Source organism: Delphinus delphis, chromosome 17 (assembly GCF_949987515.2).
Source record: "Delphinus delphis chromosome 17, mDelDel1.2, whole genome shotgun sequence".
NCBI lineage: Eukaryota > Metazoa > Chordata > Mammalia > Artiodactyla > Delphinidae > Delphinus > Delphinus delphis.
In genome coordinates, this window is record NC_082699.1 from 22,325,429 (window position 1) to 22,334,793 (window position 9,365).

Here is a 9,365-nt window from a genome sequence, read left to right on the forward strand (position 1 = left end):
TTATGTAGTTATATCTAGAAATATATCTACATCTTCCTACTATCATCTTACTTTGGTCTCCCAAAATGTACACGTTTTGTTGGCAATTGACACATGACTTTAATTCAGAACAACTCCCAGCTTCCCCAGAATCTCTTCTCATGTATTTCTGGGAGTTCTCACCTTGTGTCTCATTCATGCTCATGCTCATGACTAGATATGGTGGGGTATTTTCATTAGTAATTTATGCATGAGGAAAAATATATCCTTGGGAGAGTAACTATACCAACACAAGCCTGATCCAGCAACCAAATCTCAGATGGGTAGAACTAACAAAGCTGAGAACAGTTATGCCTGTTGCTTATGCCTGGGTGATTGTTTGAATCCTAGAAAGAAGATTATAAGTAAAAGTTAAAAGTCTTGTTTAGTAAACACAAGACATTGTGAAATAAACACAACACTTTGCTCCTCTTTGAAAAAATGTGCAGGAAAGCATTCTCCTTATCTTTCCCCCACAGAATACTGTAAAACTTTGACACCTTGAAGACTGGGTACACAGTAGGGGTGACTACTACAGGCAGAGATATTCTGTGGGTCCAGCAATGTCCAAGAGAAAGGAGAGAAGTGCTCAGATTAATGGTACTCTTGACTGAGGTGGGGAATTCCAGCTGAAATAGCGTCTTCCCGTTGATGAGACAAGTAAAATGATGAGTTTGAGTGGGAGAAGAGAAAAGAAATAAGGTACATCAATAGGGGCTGACCAGTCTTGTTTGTAAACCTACCCACTGAAGATTAGAACATAAATAGATGGGGTGGGGAGAAATTTGTCCAAGTTTCTCATTCCATGGTTTTTGGTTTCAGTGCCTGTATCTGTCTATCTACCTATCTATCTACCTATCTATCTATATATCTACCTATCATCTAAAATTTTATTTTTAAAGTCTTATATTAGAAGACTGACAGATATTATTAAAAAGAGGTCTTTGAATTTTGTGGAACCAACTGATATACACAGTCAACATGCCATGTGTAGAGTGGGAAAATCAGGGAAGCAATACAATGTGCATGGCGTACCTCGCAAACCAGGTTAGTTAGCATATGCTGTTCCTTATACATACAAATATTTTGTCTTGTAATGTCCTAGATAATTACAGTTAAAACTGATTGAAACATACATGTAACCAAAGGGCCTGGCAGTCTGAACATATACTGGTACTGAGACAGGTTTGGACATGCGTGATCAAGTAATGGTGACATGGGCTTCCAGGAGGCAGTTTTCATGAAGCAGTTTGGCGTTGCCCTTAAACTCTGACAAAAATAGTGTAGGGGAAAAAAGGTGGCCCCAAAATGCTAAACACGAGGAGAAATCCCTAGTCATTATAACAATCGAAATATCTCCTCACAGATTCCCAAATGCCTCCTTGAAGAAACTTTTATTTCTCCTTTATTCTACATATCCAGCTCTCTTAAGAGACAATGTGTAAATCTATGGTGTTTAAAGATTGCTCAATATGATGATAGTTAATACTTATTGAGCACCTATTCTATGCCACCATTGTGCTAAGCCCAACACCTACATATTTCATTTATTTCTCTCAGAAAACTTTAAATTTCATGCCATTATTTTATTCATCTTACAGTTGAGTAAACTAAGGTTACAAATGTGAGGTAAATTGCTTAAATCCATACAGCTGGCAAGTGTTTAGTGTTTACATCTGAATACTGGATATCAGAGTACATAACCTGTAAAATGATCTTTAAAGGACATACTTCACTTAACATCAGTGGGGAAAATAAGGGCTGAAAAGGGAAAAGCATCAGAGCATTCCTTTCAGATGTTCCTTGAGTATACATACACCTTTACCAAAACACATGCTTTTAATATGAGCTGGGGATACTCTGCTGGTTTGAGCTTCAGGAAACCAGTAGGGCATTGAAGTTATGAGAGCAGAACTGGAATATAACAGATTCTATTCAAATTCTGGCTCTTCTTGATTTTAGGCAAAGTTATTCAAACTGCTTTGCTTTCATTTTTTTTTCACCTGTGAACATAGTAAGGGAGAGAAAACTTAAACTAGTGGGAAAACTATGACTGAAAGTCACAGCCCTGAGACATAGGACCTTAAAAGCCTGAGACTTAATTGGAAGATTATAGAATGCTCCCTCTCCTCCACGTCTTACCACCATTCCAACAGCACTCTGGTATAACAGGGTGGATTACAGCTGAAAGAGCTGCAAGCCATTCTCCCTGAGGTGAATTTAGGGAATCTCAAATAAAGAGGGGAGACAAAAATCAAAGACATTAAGGGAATTTGAGGTCTCTGACACATAACTACAGCAAACATTAAGCACAGCTGAACTTCTAGCAGAGTTAACATAAATTCTCACATTAAAGTTTATTTACCTCAGCTCCTATTACCCAATTACAATATGTCCAACTTTCAACAACAACAACAAAAAGACTTAAAGGCATGGCAAAAAATAAGAAACATACAATTTGAAGAGACAGATTGATAATCAAAACCAGACTCAGATATGGCACAGATAATGGAATTATCAGATAGAATTTTAAATAACCATGATTAATATCATAAGGTCTCTAATGGAAAAAGTAGAGAACATGCAAGAATGGATAGGTATATTCTATTCACACTTCTTTAGAAAATTATGACAAAGAAAAATCTTGAAAGAAACCAGAGGAAAAGAACATCTCCATATAGAGAAACAAAGCTAAGAATTACAATGGACTTCTCATCTGAAACTATGCAAGCAAGAAGTGATATTTAATTATTGAAAGAAGGAAAAAAAATGAGTAGTCTATATCCAACAAATTCACTCAACAGGGAAGGAGAAAAAAAATTTCTCAGTGAAACAAAAACTGAGGGAATTTTCAGCAGACCTCTCTGCAGGAAATATTAAAATAATTTTTTTTTAATTTTTATTTAATTAGTTAATTTATGTTTGGCTGCGTTGGGTCTTTGTTGCTGCATTTGGGCTTTCTCTAGTTGCGGCGAGCAGGGGCTACTCTACATTCCAGTGTGTGGGCTTTTCATCATGGTGGCTTCCCTTGTTGTAGAGCATAGGCTTCAGTAGTTGTGGCTCACAGGCTTAGTTGCTCTGTGACATGTGGAATCTTCCCAGACCAGGCTCGAACTCATGTCCCCTGCATTGGCAGGCAGAGTCGTAACCACTGCACCACCAGGGAAGTCCTAAAAGAAATTCTTTAGGAAGAAGAAAAATAATATAGATCAAAAATTATGATCTACATGAAGAAAGAAAGACCATTGGAGAAGGAAAAAAAAATGAAGGTAAAATAAAATCTTTTATTAATTGATCAAAAAAAAACTGCTTGTTTTTACAATGCAATAGTAAATAGTTTTTACAGTAATAGTAAAAATATATTGGGTGACTATTACATATGAATAAATGAAATAAATTATAACAATGTTAGAAGAGACAGGAGGAAGGAATTGGAAATAATTAATTATGATACCTGCACTAGATAATAAAGTGGAATAGGTCATTTGAAGTTTGATATAGATTAATTTAAAATGGATACTGTAAGCTCTAGAGCAACCACTAAGTTAAAAACAAAAAGTTTAACTGATACTAAGAAAATATAATGAAGTCATATAAAATTCTTAATTAAAACCATAGAAGGTAGGGAAAGAGGGGTTAAAAAAACAAACAAGAAAAAGAAGCAATGGATAGAAAAGAGTTGCAAACATAGTAGATATAAATTCAAATACACATAATTACTTTAAGACTTAAAAGACAGAGACTGTTAGTGTGGATAAAAAACAACACCCAGCTATGTGTCACCTAAAAGAAGCACTATTTAACCATAAAGACTTGTGTTAAAAATATATATGCCATGTTAACCCTAATGTTTGAGAAATGCTAAAGTAGCTATATTCATTTCAGACAAAATAGACTTCACAACAAAGAAGGGATAAAGAAGGGCATAAATAATGATAATGTGGTCAATTCTCCTGAAGACATAACAACACTAACAAGAGTGTGTGAAACTACATGAGGCAGAACTGGGTGAAACTAAAAGGAGAACTAGACAAATGCACTACTGCAACTGGAAATTTCAATATCTCTCTGTAAGTAAATGACAGATAAAGCAGGCAGATAATTAGGATATTAACAACCTAAACATCACTATTTTTAACTTTACCTAGTTGGCATTAATAGAATATTCCATTCAACAACAGCAGAATACACATTCTTTTCAAGCTTGTGTGGCGCATTCCCCAAGATAAATTGCATTCTGAATGTATATTATGGTAATATAGACCTTAACAACTGTAAAAAATAGAAATTACAGAAAATATATATTTTAGACCACTATAGAATTAAATTAGAAATCAATAACATAAACATAACCAGAAAATTCCCAAATATTTGGAAATTAAGCAACACACTTTAAATAACACATTCATCAAAGAATAAGTCTCAAAAGAAATTTTTCAAAATTGAAGTAAATGAAAATAGAAATACAAATATTAAAATTGGTGGGATGCAGCAAAAACAATGCTGCATCCCACCAATTAGGGAAATTTATAGTATTAAATGCATGCATTTAAAAAAAAAGAAAATCAAACATCAATAATTTAAGCTCCTACCTTAGGAAACTACACAAAAAAGGGCAAATTTAGCCTAAAATAGGCAAAAGAAATAATATAAAAAGTATAGGAGAAAATAATGGAGAAAATTAATGAACCCAAAAGCTTGTTATCTGAAAATATCAATAAAACTTATGACTCCAGCCAGCCTAATCAAGAAAAAAAAAAGAGAGAAGACATAAATTGCTAATATCAGAAATGAAAGTGGGGTTATCATTACTGAGTCCATGGAAATTCAAGGAATAATGGAATAATATGAACAATCTGTTATGTTCATACATTTGAAAACTTAAATATATGGACCAGTTTCTTGAAAGCCAAATGTATAAAAACTTACAAAAGAAGATATAAATAACTTTAATAGCCCTATATTTATTAAGGAAATTTAATTGATAATTTAAAACCTTCCAAAATGCAAAACACCAGGTTCAGAGGATTTCACTGGTGAATTCTACCAAATATTTAAAAAAGAAATTAGCTCTCTGCTCCTCTCCGTTCGACAGACGTATCTTTCTTGCAGTGCCAGCTGCGTCCCTGAGACAAGATGGTGAAGGTGGGAGTGAACGGATTTGGCCGTATCAAGAGCCTGGTCACCAGGGCTGCTTTTAACTCTGGCAAAGTGAACATTGTCTCCATCAACGACCCCTTTATTGACCTTCATTACATGGTCTTCATGTTCCAGTATGATTCCATGGCAAGTTCCATGGCAGTCAAGGCCGAGAACGGGAAGCTTTCATCAATGGAAAGGCCATCACCATCTTCCAGGAGTGAGATCCTGCCAACATCAAATGGGGTGATGTTGGTGCTGAGTATGTGGTGGAGTCCACTGGTGTCTTCACTACCATGGAGGAGGCTGGGACTCACTTGAAGGGTGGAGCCTAGAGGGTCATCATTTCTGCCCCTTCTGCTGATGCCCCCAGGTTTGTGATGGGCATGAACCATGAGAAGTATGACAACCACCTCAAGATTGTCAGCAATGCCTCCTGCACCGCCAACTGATTGGCCCCCCAGCCAATATCATCCATGACCACTTCAGCATTGCAGAGGGATGGGCTACATCCTGGGCTACACTGAGGACCAGATTTTCTCCTGTGACTTCAACAGTGACACTCACTCTTCTACCTTCGATGCTGGGGCTGACATTGTCCTCAACGATCATTTGTCAAGCTCATTTCCAGTTAGGAAAATGAATTTGGCTACAGAAACAGGGTGGTGAACCTCAGGGTCCACATGGCCTCCAAGGAGTAAGAGTCCCTGGGCCACCAGTCCCAGCAAGAGCATGAGAAGAAGAGAGGTTCTCAGCTGCTGGGCAGTCCTTGCCCAAGCTCCAACCACCAACACATTGAGAGTTTCCCAACCTCCGCACAGTTTCCATCCCAGACCCCCTGAAGAAGGGGAGGGGCTTAGGGAGCCCTACCTTGTCTTGTCATGTACCATCAATAAAGTATACTCTTTGCAGAAAAAAAAGAAAGAAATTATATCAAATAATACCATACTTCGCAATCTCTTCCTGAAAACAAAAGCAGAAGGAACACTTCCTAGCTCAATCTATGAGGCAAGACATTGCCTTTGATGAAGATTCTTTGCTTGAGCAAACTTAAGTCAGGCTTCTGAACCTTCTCCTAAGCCTATTTGTACACTTCTCTATAAAATCCAGTTTTAGCAAGAACCCTGCTAAGTCACTTTAACCAGAACTCCCCCACCCTTGAAGTCTGATTACCAATTTTAAGACTACTATAAAGCCATAGTAATTGGTGAAAGAATGGACATATACATCAATGGAACAGAATAGAGAGGCCAGAAATAGATCACACAACTGTAGTAAATTAGTTTTTGATAAGGGTGCAACGATAACTCATTGGAGAATGAAAGTATTTTCAATAAACGGTGCTGGAGCAATTGGACAACTATATATTGAAAATTAACCTAGATCTTATGTCACACAAAAAATTAACTCAATATGGACTGCTGATCTAAATATAAAATGCAAACTATGAATTTTCTAGAAGAAAACAAAAGAAAGTATATGTGGCCTTGAATTTAATGTTTTTAGATATAACACCAAAATTACAGTCCATGAAAGAGACATTTTGATTAAGTTGGACTTTATAAAATTTAGAAACTTCTGCACTGTGACATGCTTTGGTAAGAGAATGAAAAGACAAACTACAGCCTTGGAGAGAATATTTGTAAAAAGTATATCTGATAATGTACTTGTGTCTAAAATATAGGAAAAAAAATTAGAACTCAATAAGAAAACAACCCAATGAAAAGATGTTTAAAATATCTGAATAGACACCTCACCAAAGAAGATATGCATATAACAAGAAAGCATATAAAAAGATGGTCAACATCATATGTCATTAGGGAATTGCAAATGAAACCATAATGATATACCAATGCAACCTATTAAAGTAGCTAAAATACAAAAGAACTGCTGGTGGAAAGGCAAAATAATACAGCCATGTTGGAAGACAGTATACCAGTTTCTTTCAACGCTGAACCTAGTCTTACCATACATTTCAGCAATCACACTTCCAGGTATCAATCCAACTGATTTGAAAACTTTTATCTACACAGAATTCTGCACACCAATGTTTTCAGCAGTCTTATTTATAATTACCAAATCCTGAAAGTAACCAAGGATTACTTCAGTACGTAAAATGATAAATAAACTATGGTACATTCATACAATGGAATGTATATTCAGTGATAAAAAGGAATGAGCTATCAAACCATGTGAAAACATAGATGACTTTTAAATAACAAGTTGTTCAGATCAAAAACAAATGGAAACCAGTCTTCAAAATTCCCTGCTCAGAAAAAAACAGTTTAGTCATACAAACCAAGCTTAACTTAGCTTCGTTTGCAAGACTAACTTGACTTGGGTCATTTCTCATTATGCCTCTGGAAATCATAAGAAAAATTTAGATATCTGAAATAAATAGATATATATGTATGTGTAACTGAATCTCTTTGCTGTGCACCTGAAACTAACACAATGTTGTAAATCAACTATACTTCAATAGAAAAGAAAGAAAAATTTAAGCTGCTTCCCAAAATGGATATGAGGTAATCACTAACCAATTCCCTATCATTTAAGAAAATTCTAATATTATAATCAATCACTGTGAAGAATAAACAGTCATTGCTTCCCACTGTGTAAACTGCTTTGTAACAATATATACTGAGCCTCACTCCATGTATTGGTTTGCGTGCTCTTGGTTCATGAATTGTCTTTGTTGTGTGTGCAAAATAAACTTACTAATTACTACTTCTGTGATTCATTGGTTTTACTTCTGTTATTTATGAACTTTTGACAAAATTAAAGAAGGAAGTTTATATAGAAAAGGTTTCATCATTGATGACTCATTTATATGACATTTTAGAATAGGCAAAATTGTAGAGGCAGTAAATAGATCAGCTGCTGCAGGAGTTTGGGGAAGAGGGGCTGAATAAGCCCACAGGATTATTTATAGTAGTGAGACTATTCTTTGTAACACTGTAATGGTGGATGCCTGGCACTCTACATTTGTCAAAACCCACAGAGCAGTTTGGCACAAAGTGTGGACCTTAATGTATGCAAAAAAAATCATTCAGGAGGTTGGGGGTTCCCTGTGATAGAATGAAAAATGTGACACAAGACTCTAACTGTATTAAAAATATATGACATACCCTCACTGAATGGAGTGAGGGAAAAGGTGTTGCCCTAAGTAACTTGGGAAATGAAGGGAAAATGTGAGTAAAGACAAAGGAACTACACAGAAGCACTGTGTTCTAGTTAATAAAGTTGTTTTCCATGAGGGTGCAGATTAACAATTCTGAAAGCACTATATATGTATACTGGAATTGAACAAATAGGTAAATGGATGGTGTTTCTCACTTTGAAGTGGGAGTTTATAGACGTGCAAGGGAAAAGGCTAGAATGATCCATTTGGTAATGGATTAGAGTTGGAGACATCAGTATGAATTCATGTTTAGATTAACATAGATAAAGATAGTTACATACAGGGATAATTATAGATGTGTATATATACCTGGACAAGTATATACACATATATTTCCATACTCTGTCATCTCTCAGGGCCTAAAAAAACCCTTCAGTAGCAACAAGCACATCTAACACCCAGATCTTGGTTTCTAATACTATTCTTCAGTAAAAGGAACCAGAGCTCTTTGGAGAAATGACTGACTCTAGGGCTGGGGCAGGGAATATACAAGGTGAGTTAACTGACAGAGCTCTCAATGACTCAAGTGGAAATTATTTGAACAAATAAATAAAGTAATAGATTATAATCCAAAGTATAAAATAAATTTTCACGAGTCTATAAGTGATTAAAATAATAAATACTTGGGAGAGAATAGACAAATCTGTTCATATATATTTCAAATAATTTATGTAGATATACCACTGATGATGAACGGGAATACAATTCTCCACTTCTTCAATGTGGATTTGGCATACTGATTACTCTCCAAATAGTACAGTATTGAAAGAGGGAAAGGTGGGAAACATAACTATACAGTATAGAAACGTTAGAAACACCACTTCAGCCAGACGATCAAGGTTAACATCCACAGTGATGGGTCATGTTTATAGTATGTACCCAATAGATGATGTGATAATAATAATACTTTACACCTGTGTTCTCTCCCTAAGCCCATTGCCCCAGTCTAATTCTGAGAAATACATCAGACAAATCCCAACTGAGGGACATTCAACAAGCTACCTGACCAGTATTCCTCAAAACTCAA

General features: G+C 35.7%; 1 pseudogene; it reads left to right on the forward strand.

The window, feature by feature from the left end:
• Positions 1 to 5,130: 5,130 nt before the first annotated feature.
• LOC132440297 (glyceraldehyde-3-phosphate dehydrogenase pseudogene) lies at positions 5,131 to 5,800 on the forward strand (annotated as a pseudogene).
• The last annotated feature ends 3,565 nt before the right edge of the window (positions 5,801 to 9,365 follow it).